The sequence below is a fragment of the Equus caballus genome, chromosome 2, assembly GCF_041296265.1.
Source record: "Equus caballus isolate H_3958 breed thoroughbred chromosome 2, TB-T2T, whole genome shotgun sequence".
In the NCBI taxonomy this organism is placed as follows: Eukaryota; Metazoa; Chordata; class Mammalia; order Perissodactyla; family Equidae; genus Equus; species Equus caballus.
In genome coordinates this window covers 27835463-27847867 of record NC_091685.1, presented here as the reverse complement: position 1 = coordinate 27847867, position 12405 = coordinate 27835463, and the positions used below count along the sequence as shown (strand labels likewise).

At 38.8% G+C, this 12405-nt stretch overlaps 1 protein-coding gene across 17 annotated transcripts in view; it reads right to left on the bottom strand.

The window, feature by feature from the left end:
- The window catches only part of EYA3 (EYA transcriptional coactivator and phosphatase 3), a 100196-nt gene extending 92567 nt beyond the window's left edge, over positions 1–7629 (bottom strand). For 3 of the 17 annotated variants that reach the window (XM_001500462.7, XM_005607290.4, XM_003364427.5), the window contains exon 1: positions 7387–7598. The gene's annotated coding sequence lies outside the window, so the exon portion shown is untranslated. Of the gene's footprint in view, positions 1–1201; positions 1500–7386 lie in introns of those variants that run through there. The other 14 variants (XM_023635092.2, XM_070260639.1, XM_070260630.1 and 11 more) reach the window with 13 other exon arrangements.
- Positions 7630–12405: the final 4776 nt, after the last annotated feature.

Sequence of the window (12405 nt, the reverse complement as noted above, 5' to 3'; positions counted from 1 at the left end):
AATGAAATAGAATAAAACAAAACAGAATAGAAAATATTATAATGCATCACCAGTAGTAAAAATAAATATTGTTTCATGAAACTTCTGTTTCAATTTTAAATACTAATGTGTTGTAGGTATATGTGTGTTTGTGTGTATAAGTACCGAGCAACATTGGAAAATGTATCTTATAGTGGGCCATGATCAAAAAAGTTTGAAAGCCACTGTACCAGAAGATAAAAAACAACAAAGTTAAAAAGGAGGAAAAAGTCCACTTCAAACTACAGATGAAATAACATTCAAAGCTTTGGTGGTTCTCTAAATTACAGTTTTTTAAAGGCACGCCTCTGGGAAAAAAAACAAAAAAGGAAAAGGAAATTATCTGGGTAAGAATCAATAATTTAAGAGAGTTATTCCAAATAAATGACAGTTTCACAGAATGTGAGGTAACGACACTAAATAAATATATACTAACAGGAGATACAGAGAAATGAGGTAAAGCTAAGATTTTCAGTTCACCTAGCTATTAAATGCCATACCAATATGAGAGATGGTCTATTCTCTTTGCAAAAGCTCTCATTCTTACTCTCAAGAACACTATTCATCAGTGTTATCTAATCATTGCCTCCTAAGCTACAGCAAAGCAAAGCTTGGTGAAAAGGAAAAGTAGATTTGAAAACTTCAGTGAGGTAATAACACACTGATTACCAGAGTATGTTTTTTCTGTAAGACATTTATGAATGTCCTCTAAGTTCTGAAATATTTTAAGAAAAAAATCATGCACACATATTTTGAATTATAATATCAGTAAAGAGAGTAAGATTATCATATTAATATCATCAATCTGGTAGGAAAAATTAACATCATTGTGCTAAATTAAAATCCCCTCATTTTGAAAAAAAGGAGGAACAACAGGTGAATCTGATCTAAATCTTTTTCAACTAAGGAAACTAAAGAATAAAGTCCAATTCCACCTAAGAGCTAATCACTCTAAATTTATTGCCATAGTAACAGTGCTGACAGCAACAAACCACCAATTTTCCTAAATTCAGTAATTGCTACATTATTAAATTTCAGGGGAAAGGAAGCTATTGAAATTTCAGAAGGCAAACTGATTATCAAACCCACATATAAAAGAGAGATGCTTTTGAAACAAAAATAAAATGTTTAAAGTAAAAAACATTCTAAATACCAACAAGTAAGTCATCACAGCAAAGCTTACCCTTTTCAGCTCCGTAATGATACTTTTCCCACCAAAGAGGAAAAAAATCAAGACAAAAGCTACTATAAAAAAGTGACTCTGGGCCGGCCCAGTGGCACAGCAGTTAAGTGCACACGTTCCGCTTTGGTGGCCTGGGGTTCCCTGATTCAGATTCCAGGTGTGGACTTGGCACTGCTTAGCAAGCCATACTGTGGCAGGCGTCTCACATTTAAAGTAGAGGAAGATGGGCACGGATGTGAGCTCAGGGCCAGTCTTCCTCAACAAAAGAGGAGGATTGGCGGCAGATGTTAGCTCAGGGCTAATATTCCTCAAAAAAAAGAAAAAAGAAAAGTTATTTAATATGTCTGAATTAATAAGGGGTGTTAATATAAAAGAATTAAAATAAGTAATATTCCTAACCAAGTGTCACTTCTTACCAGAAATAATTGTAATTTTTTTCTGTTAACCAGATTTCATGATTCTCAGTTGTTTTCAAAATACTCAGAAAAATAACTTCTCATCATTTCTGAGCCCCAGACTGTTGCATTAAGCTATACCTCCACTAATATAAAATCATCTCCTTCCCTTAGAGACGCAACAAAATTTTTTTTATTTGGGAATAACAAAAGCACAAAAGAATAATATTAATATGATTAATAATATTCTGAATGATTATCAGTATTTTTTAATTAAGAAAAGGAATTGGTGTATGAAAGTTCCCCTCTTTTCTAAAGTAAAAATAAAAACACTAATTTAAATATATTATTCTAAACATGGTAGTCATAAAGAGACGGATGTATATAATTTTGCACAAGTTTTCAAATTTGGAAAGGAGACTAGAGGCAAATCAGAAATTTCAGTTTTAGTCTTCTGTTTTATATTTCAAAGTTGTTAAATTCATATTAAGGACATTAAGATTTCAGAGTTTAAGACTATTACATAAATTTATTTAATACTCTGCAGATCAAAAAAATTAACATCAAAGAGTAAGATATTTTAGTAATATAGAACACATTTTATTAAATATACTGCCTTTTATCCAAATGATTCAAAAGTAATTAACTTTCATAAGATAATTTTTTTTTAAAGATTGGCACCTGAGCTAACAACTGTTGCCAATCTTCTTTTTCTTTCTGCTTTTTTCTCCCCAAGTCCCCCAAGTACACAGTTGTATATTCTAGTTGTCGGTCCTTCTAGGTGTGGCATGTGGGACGCCGCCTCAATGTGGCCGGAGGAGTGGTGCCATGCCTGCGCCCAGGATCCGAACCAGCGAAACCCTGGGCCGCCATAGGGTAGTGTGTGAACTTAACCACTCGGCCACGGGGCCAGCCCCATAAGATATTTTTTTTTTAAGAGGAAAGGGTCTGGTCCTGTTTTATTTTCTTAATATATGGTCTTCACCATGTAAGAAACATAGGTAGTAAAGGATTTGCAAGTGACTAGGTAAAACCTCCCTCTAAGGTTCCTAACCAAAAGGAGTATTCTTCTGCGTGTCAGAGAAAACGGATTTTTAACCTTAACCTATAAAGGAAGAAATAACTAAACTAGTAGAACTTTGTACAAAAAAGCCATGAACTCTGGAGCCAGAAAGACTAAGTTCAAATCCAGCTTTCTGGCTAACTAGCTGTGTTACTTTGGGTAAGTTATGTAACTTCCGTGCCTTGGTTTCCTCATTTGTAAATGGAGATAAGAATAGCACTTGCTTCATAGAATTGTAAGGACTAAAGAATTAATATATGTAAACCACTTAGAATAGTTCCTGGCACATAGCAAGGGCCATGAAAAGTTTGCTTTTATTTTTACTGTTTTACCATCACAGATTTTAAAGTTCACTTGCGAAAAAGTTTCCCAAATGAAAATTATTTAATTGTACCTATAAAGGACATGATTTTATATTAATTAAGCTGTGATGCAGATTAATCCAAGAACCTTAAACACAAAGAATGATGAGAAATCACTGAGTATTTTGAAAAAACAGATAATCATAAAATCTAGTTTAAAAAAATCATATACCATTGTCACTGGTAAGAAGTGACATATTCTTAGGACTAAAGCTCATATTAATTCTAATTATGTTATCTTTTTTTTTTTCTACACCATGATGATACAGGTCACGTTAAGTCTTTTAGTTTAATTCAGATATGTACAAATAAAATCAAATTCAGAATTTAAGTGTAAACGTCAGCCTGTATAACATCACCTAGTTCACATAAACAGCCTATATATGTATTATTATAGTTGTACATAGTGGGTATCCAAAAGAAATTTGCTGAAAGAAATGTATTAAGAGATTGCTGCTAACTATTTTCTAGGGTGAATAAAAACAATCTAACTAGTACAAATATTAACCAAGCTAATAAGTTAAAGTGCATCCAACACAATCTGTAGTAAGATCTTTAAGATATTAAGCACTGACTGCCTTGGACCGATTTGTTAAATTACAGTAATTCAGCACTATTTACACATTTCTTTTCCTGATTTAAAATACTATTACATATTTAAAAGAAGAAAATAGTAAAGATAAATTTTATGAAGCCTATATTTCAATTGTTTTTTAATATATTCTAAATAATAGAGAAAATGCCCTAAGTATTTCTATATTTAATAACTAGATACCCTAAGACTTAGGTTGATGGGATCAAATAAAAAATATCAAGATAACGCGGCTGCTGTTCCATAGTTTGCTATGTTCTCTGCCAATAAAATACATCAATAAAGCAATTTATAAGTTCAGCCATAGATTCTGTCCAAGAACATGCAGCTGTATTTTTTTTTTTTTTCCTTTTTCTCCCCAAAGCCCCCCAGTACATAGTTGTATATTCTTCGTTGTGGGTCCTTCTAGTTGTAGCATGTGGGACGCTGCCTCAGCGTGGTTTGATGAGCAGTGCCATGTCCGTGCCCAGGATTCGAACCAACGAAACACTGGGCCGCCTGCAGCGGAGCGCACAGACTTAACCACTCGGCCACAGGGCCAGCCCCATGCAGCTGTATTTTTAAGTTAATCAGCAGACAGAACATCCACCTATTTTCCACTTTACTATAAATATAACAACTTAACCCCTTGGTACAAACCAATTAAACGAATGTATGGGAAGAATAAACTACTCCTAATGTTCTTAAATACACATTTCTATTTAGAACTATTCTTGCTCCATTTAAATCACACATAAGTTAAAATATCTTGTTGTTATACGCAAAACACAAAAATATTTTAGACAAACAACTACCAAAAAAGTAGTTCTATGTGCCTTTTATCTGTAAGCAAAACAAAGAGAATGAAGTCATGAAGTGGCTTAGGCAGATCACAGAAACCACCATACTGAAAAGTACAAATGGTAAGGACACGAAGGAGGTGTATTTTATTTCTTAAATTTTTAAAACTGCATTTTCCTTTAAACATCCAGGGAGTCAAGGATAAAAATTAAAACATTTAAACAAAGTACAGTAGCAAGTAAAATGACAAAAAGTAACAAACAAAAATAATCAAAACAAAAAAACTCATTAGGCATAAAACTAACGTAGTGCAGAAATCTATTTTAAATCATGCCCTCGGGGTTACAAACTAAGACTTCACCAAACTAAAGTAGAAAATTCTACAGAAAACCAACAGCGATTCCTCTCCTGAGCTTTACAAATACATACACTAAGTTTGTCTGTTTGTCTCTAGTGATATTTTTTTTGTGTGGCAGATAGGTAAGAGGTGCAGGCTTTTCAGTAATTACAAAGTCTATTAGTGTTCTGTACAAGGACCGGGAACATGAACACACTGATCCAATGAGACCACGGGATGTTCATTTCATGGAAGCATTTTATACAGAATTTTTATCAAAATAGGGCACAGTGATTTTAGAAGAAGAGAGAGAGAGACTAGCTAAGACTTTTCAACTTCTACTTCTGCACAACACAGTTTCTTTCTAGAGTTCCCTCTTTAAGGAAAATTGACTTCAGCCTTGAATTTAAAAATGTGTGTCACAGATTTCTTAAAACGTTCATTCCTGTGACATAAATTTATTGAAATGAACCACTAAATACTATCTGTGCTCTCCAGCATACAGCTTTGATGGAACTAAAACCCACGTCAGAACTTATTTATAAAAAATGCCCTTGGAAAAATCATCACCAAGTCTTTAGGCCCTGATTTCATTATTTGTAAAATGAGCAGGTAAGGTTGAACTCTGTGGTTCTCTCCAGCTGTAAAATGTAGAAATCTCTCTAGGTTTAGACTTAAGACATGCTCAAGAAACAGAAAGTTGAGCAATGAAAAAAGTTGAAAGACAGCCTTGCATCAATCCAAATACAGGTCTATCTATGAAGTTCCCATGGCTGAAAAAAAAAAAAAAAAAAGCCCAGAAACCTGGAGATAAGAAAACAGAGAGAGTCAGCCCATACTCTCTGGGGTTAGCTTTTAAGGATAAGAAATGATGAACAGAAGCTAGAGCTTCCAGTGTGGGTGCTGGGGTGGAGGTACTGGTAAGGAGCTTTCAAAAGGGCTTCCCTCAGTAGTTAGCTAAGTCCTGAAAGCCAACCAGAAGGGTCCTTCTCTGTGGCTTCTAGGACTAATATGGCCAAGTGCCAAAGTCCTTTGCTAAAAATAGCTGAAGGGAGCAGCCCAATTTTGGAATAAGCCAAAGTCTATGCTATGCTCGCATATGTATGTTATCATACAGTAAGGAGACTTTTCTATAACTCAGTCAAAAGAGAAGCAGATGCTAAAAGCTGTATTTATTCTGTTCAATGAAGTACTAAATTTTAGAGCACAATTCATATGAGTACGGAGACCAATCGCACAAAAACATTTGTAATCAAATGCTAGACACACACCATAAACATCGGAAAAACAAAAATAAAAATTATCCAACCCTGTGTCTCAAAATATGCCTCAGATCACAAAATCTGGGAAACGGGACACTAACAATTATTAAATCCAATCCCTTCATTTTAGAGATGACTGAAAGCCTCCAAAGAAATTTAAGCCTCAAAATGAGAAAAAGATGGTCTGAAGACTAAGGTGGAAACAGTAAAGAAAAACATAAAAGAAGACTATTCTAAACAGTAAAGTATTGTAATGTCTGCCTTATGAAGAAACAGGAGGAAAAACGGAAAACTTGTCAACACAGTACAAATGAAGAAACAACGTATAAGACGCGAGAATAAAGATCCATATGCAGAGTTCAACTAAAGAAAACGTACTTTAAAATTACCAGAGTGAACTCTAGCAGAAAACGTTTCACTTACAACATGCTAAAATTTTTGGCAATAAGCTTATAAATCTGAGGCTAATCTCCCAAGAAACTCTGTCCTCTGTCATAGCAATTGTCCTAGAAGTAAAGCCCATGCAGAAAACAGAGTTGATCGTCCTAGAACACCGCATTTTTGCCTCAGCTGTGTACCTCCATTCTCGTGGGAAAGAGAACACCAAAATGACAGCACGTCCTCATGACCTGTCAATTAACAAGATCACACAAGCCCAATCGCGAGCAGTCCCGTGCGCCTGCCACCTGTTAGCCCGCTCTAGTGAGAGCCCCCAAAACTGTGCTCCAGCGAAGAACTGGGAACGCCTTTGTTGTTCCTGAACTACGGAAGCTACCAGAGTTCAGTCCAACCCAGAGCCTCCAGGCAAAACCTCTCCCAAATCGGGGCTTTGGCAAAGCCCTCCTCTAGCTAAGAAAACGCGGGAGAACCCCAGGCAAAGCACGAAAGTCACCTACTAGTCGCGGGAGGGGGAAGGGGTCAAAGGTGAGGAAAGTTGGGGGAGATGACCTAGGAGTCTACAGAGAGACAGGGTCAGTTTCGCAGTGGAGGAGGGTGAGCCCAAAGAGGAGGTGCGCCGTCCTGCCCGGGTGAAGAACAGCGAGATCCTGGGGTCGGGGAAGAGAGGTACTAAAGGGAGAGGAGAGGGAGACGGAGAGGCAGTGGCTGAGGGAAGTGCTGAGGAGAAAGGCAAGAAACCCAGGCTTGTAAGGGGCGCATCAGGCTGAGGAAAAGCAGCGAGGCGAGAGGTGCGCGGAGATGAGAAAGGTTAAGCTGAGGTGAAAGAGGCGAGGCCAGCGTGAGGGAAAGGGCTGAAGTGAGGGAAGCACTGCGGGGACAAGGGACAGGCAAAGAGAAACCCGACCCACAGGGACCAGGACAGAACTCTCGACCCGTCCGCCTACAGTCTGTTCTCGACCGGCCGCACTGAGACCCGGTCGGCGACGGAGACTCACCCAAAGGCGGCAGGGGCCCCACAGCAGGACATAGGGACCAGTGCAAACCCACAGCAAAAGCAAGCGGGTGGAGGAAACCGCGGCGTTAACGTGACCCGGATGCGCATCCCTAGGAACCGGAAGTCAGCGCCCAGGGTCACCTCACAATCCACACCTCGATCCACCAGAAGCCTTTGAGCGCATGCGTCAGGCCACACGGGGCGGGGCGGGGCAGCACGTAGACCCCGCCCGCTCCGCCGACCTGGGAGTCCCGCTCCTGGTTACGCCCCGCTCCGGGCTTTGGTGGTGCCTTTGTGGATAGCGTGGTTCTTGCTGCGCCCGGACCTCGGAGCTAATGAGGCACAAGCAGTCCCGGTAAAAAATACTTAAGCGCTCATTTTTCGGGAGGAGAGTAATCCCTGCCTCCCCAAAGCGGACGTGAGGAGAAATGGTGGATGCATTTGGTAGATTTAGAAAAACTGTAGGAGGAAGAATGGGTGGGAAGTTTTGGAAGACACCAGGGAGGGGCTAGCCCAAGGTGGTGTTTTTATCTCTAGTATTAGTTTAGTCCTAGTATTGTGTTGAGCTTACAGTTAACTTCTATTTCGTGCACATCGTTTTATGTAATAATTTTATCAGAAACAAAAATTTTTAATACTTCATTAACTTTAAATTACTACCCAAATATGGGCAAGGAGCAGGGTTGAAGTCAGGTTTTGTAGGGGCCTGAAGTTTATTCATGTGAGGATCCTCTTTAAGAAAATTCAGAATTACAAATACAATGTTTATTATAAAAATGAATCTTTAGAATGAGAAATCATAAATTACAGATTTTAATTTCACAAATAACACAAAATCCAGGAAAATTACACACTATTAACTGCTTGATACACCTCTAAAATACTTTTTTTCCTACATTTTTGGTGGAAATTCTTTGATCACCTCTCCCTATGACAAGAATTTACTAAGGGATATCATTTATTATGATCTTTGACTCTTCTCTCTAACACCCAGCATCTAATTCAACAGCAAGTTCTACAGCATCTGCCTACAAGAACCTATCCAGAATCTGACTCTTTGCTGCTTCTGTTGGTACAAGCCACAGTCATTGTGTGGCTTTTTATACCCTTTTTTGTCCATTGTTTGCCCTTTTTATACCCTTGCCCTCCCACAACCTATTAACACAACAGCAGCAGGCTTTGGTTAAAACCTTAATCAGATCGTGTTGCTTCTCCAGTGGATTCCTAGTTTGAAGTGAAAATGAAAATCCTTACAGTGGCTGGCCCAGTGGCCGAGTGGTTAAGTTCGCGTCCTCTCCTGCCAGTGCCCCAGGGTTTTGTTAGTTTGAATTCTGGGCGCGGACATGGCACTGCTCATCAAACCACACTAAGGCAGCATCCCACATGCCACAACTAGAAGGACCCACAATGAAGAATATACAACTATGTACTGGGGGGCTTTGGGGAGAAAAAGGAAAAAAATAAAAATCTTAAAAAAAAAAAAGAAAATCCTTACATTGCCTGCAGGACCCTCAAGTTGTGACACCCCCTGGTGCAACTAACCTCATCTCCTACTCTATTAACCCTCCATTCAAGGCACGTTAGCCTCTTTGCTGTTCCTCAAGCCTGCACACAGAATCAGGCCTTTGTGCTTGCTGATCCCCCTACGTGGCGTGCTCTTCCACGAGGTGACTCCATCGTTCACCCTGTCACCTCCTTACATCTTTGTTCAAAGGTCACCCTCTCAATGAGACCTTCCCTGATGCTATATTTTAAGTTGAAGCACTCTCTCTGCATTCCTGGCCCAGTTCCCTGCTTAGTTTTTCTCTAAGAACATTTATCCCATCCAATAATTTGCTAGTGAATTTGGTTTAACGTCTCTCTCCACCCCACACACCTGAATGTAAGCTCCATGAGGGCACGGATGTTTGTCTGTTTTGTTCATGGGTGTATTTTAGCACCACAACAAAGCCTGGCGCATTGTAGGCACACAATAAATGTTTGTTGAATGAGAGAATAAATTGCTCATTTAGTGGGGGATAAATTGCTGGTTTACTTTGCTTTAGTTCATCTAAAACCATGCAAGCTAAGCCATCAACTCCACCAGGGGGAGCCCGTGAGTAACCGATGTGGTATCCCCTGAAAAGTTACTCCTACGACATACATATACACGTAGTTTTAGAACAGAGCTACAGGAAAACGCACAAATTCCTCCCCAGAGCAAAGAGTGCTGTACCTACTAGCAAAAAAACCCTCCAATATCTTCAAGGTCCCTTAAGAATAAAGTCCAAGCGCCTTACTATGCTCCTTAGGCCCTTCTTGGCTTGTCCTTCCTAACTCTCATAGTACCCAGCCTCCCTTTTCCTCACATACTGAGCTTCTGTCATCCTGTTCTTTTTTTTGCTTTGTGTACAAATCAAGCTTTCTTACCTCAGGACCTAAGCACATACTGTTCCCTCTCTTTCAACACTCTTCCTCAGACTTTCCAATGCATGGTTCCTTCTGCTGCTCAGTTAAATTTCACCTCTGAAGTTTTCATACAGGCCTCAGATGACCTCCTGTCTCCTGTCTAAAGTAGCACCCCCTTCCAATATCTTATCTTTTCTTCATGGTCCCTATCACTATCTGAAATTACCTTGTTGTCTGTCACTAGAAAGTAAGCTCCACAGAGGTCTTTATCTCTCTTGTTCACTGATGAATCTCGGCGCCAGAAGAGTGACTGGCATACAGTAGGGGCTCAATAAACAGAACAAGTAATTACTAATATTTATTGAAGCTGTACTATGTGTCACTGACTGTATATAGTGAGTATATAGGAGCTCATATTTCTATTTTAATCTTTCCAGCAAATTTGGGAGTTGTTATGATTATCTCCATTTTCAGATGAGGAAATGGAGGCAGGGGTAGGTTGAGCAACTTGCTCTAGGCCACACACCTGGAGGGAAGCAAACCCAGGACTTGAATCCAGGTCTGTCTGACTTCAGAGCTACTGGACCATGTTCCTCTTAAACTACAGGAAGAGCAACAGTTAGCCAAATATGAATTCATTTACTTACTAATTTCTTTTCTCTGATTTCATGCATTTTTGCTTGCTGTTACAGTCAGCAGGAGTGGAAATGTTTGTTAGGCTTTTTTCCTGCCCTACTGCTCTATTCCTGGGGACATATCTAAAGAAATATGGCAAGAATATGATTTTGTGGGGCCGGCCCCGTGGCCGAGTGGTTAAGTTTGCGTGCTCTGCTTCAGCGGCCCAGGGTTCAGATCCTGGGCATGGACGTGGCACCACTCATTAGGCCATGTTGAGGTGGCATCCCACATGCCGGCAACTAGAAGGACCCACAACTAAAATATGCAACTATGTACTGGGGGGATTTGGGGAGAAAAAAAGCAGGAAAATAAAAAGAATATGATTTTGTTCAAGCTGGCTTGTAAGTACTTAGATATTTGTTATGTTATTTTGTATTCTTTTCTGTAGATTTGAAATATTTCATTCAAAATTTAACACAAAAGAAAAGCTATTAAAATAGTCCAAAAATATTATAACCAAATCTTTCTGAACAAAAGCCAAAATGTAAACCAAAGCACAAGCCTAATTACACTAAAGCTGTCTAAAAATAAGGCCTCTGAATTATATATTTCCATTAAAAAAGAATTAATGAGTATATCATCAATGTTTTATAACAAATATCAATTTAAACTCTCCTGATTGATATATCTGAAGTATAATGGTCTGGATTTTGTTTCTGTTCTCTACTGTACTTAAAGCAATAGCTTGTTATATACATGACAGTTGAGCCTCTCCAACCTACATTTGGTGAGATTATAAAATGACGCAACTACTATGGAAAACAGTATGGCGGTTGCTCAAAAAATTAAAAATAGAACTGCTATATGGTCCACCAATCCCACTTCTGAGTATATATCCAAAAGAATTGGAAACAGGATCTCAAAGAGAAATTTGCATGCCCTTGTTCATAGCACAACTATTTGCAATAGCCAAGAGGTGACGCAACCCAAATATCCATGAACAGATGAATGGAGAAACAAAATGTGGTATATACATGCAATAGAATACTACACAGTCTTTAAAAAGAAGGAAATCCTGTCAAATGCTACAATATGGATGAAACTTGAGGACATTATGATGAGTGAAATAGTCACTAAGGACAAATACTTTATGATTCCACTTATATGAGGTACCTAAAATAGTCAAATTCATAAGTATAGAAAGTAGAATGGTGGTTACTGGGGCTGAAGGGAGGGGGCAAAAGGGAATGGCTTAAGTGGTATAGAGTTTCAGTTCTGCAAGATAAAAAGATTCTGGAGGGGCTGGCCTAGTGGCGCAGCAGTTAAGTGTGCACTTTCCGCTTCTCGGTGGCCCAGGGTTCACTGGTTCAGATCCCAGGTGCAGACATGGCACTGCTTGGCAAGTCATGCTGTGGTAGGCATCCCACATATAAAGTAGAGGAAGATGGGCACGGATGTGAGCTCAGGGCCAGTCTTCCTCAGCAAAATGAGGAGGATTGGCAGCAGATGTTAGCTCAGGGCTAATCTTCCTAAAAAGAAGAAAAAAAAAAGATTCTGGAGATCTGTTTCAAAACGCTGTAAATATGCTTAAGACTACTCAACTGTACACTTAAAAATGGTTAAGATAATAAATTTTATGATATCTTTTTTACCACAATAATTATTTTTTTTAAAAAGCAATCTATAACAATCTATTCATTACTATAGTAAGCATGTGGGTCACTTTTTGCCTACTTGGCCCTGCGTAGAGTTTATTAGAGTCTTTCTCACAGTTTTGTTCAAATTTCCACCAGCAAGAAACCTTTGGAGTGGAATAAATTCACGTTTTCAAGATACGCGGTAACTATTGCTATCTTCAGAGCAAAACATTTCTAGTCTCCTGAATATATTATCTTCACTTTACCCACAGGCATCTTTTCCACATGGTCACTGTTATTGTTCATCTTTTTTCCCCAACAAATCAGTATCATTTGGCAACATCCAAGATCTCTTGCTTTATAGAGAATGATTCTTG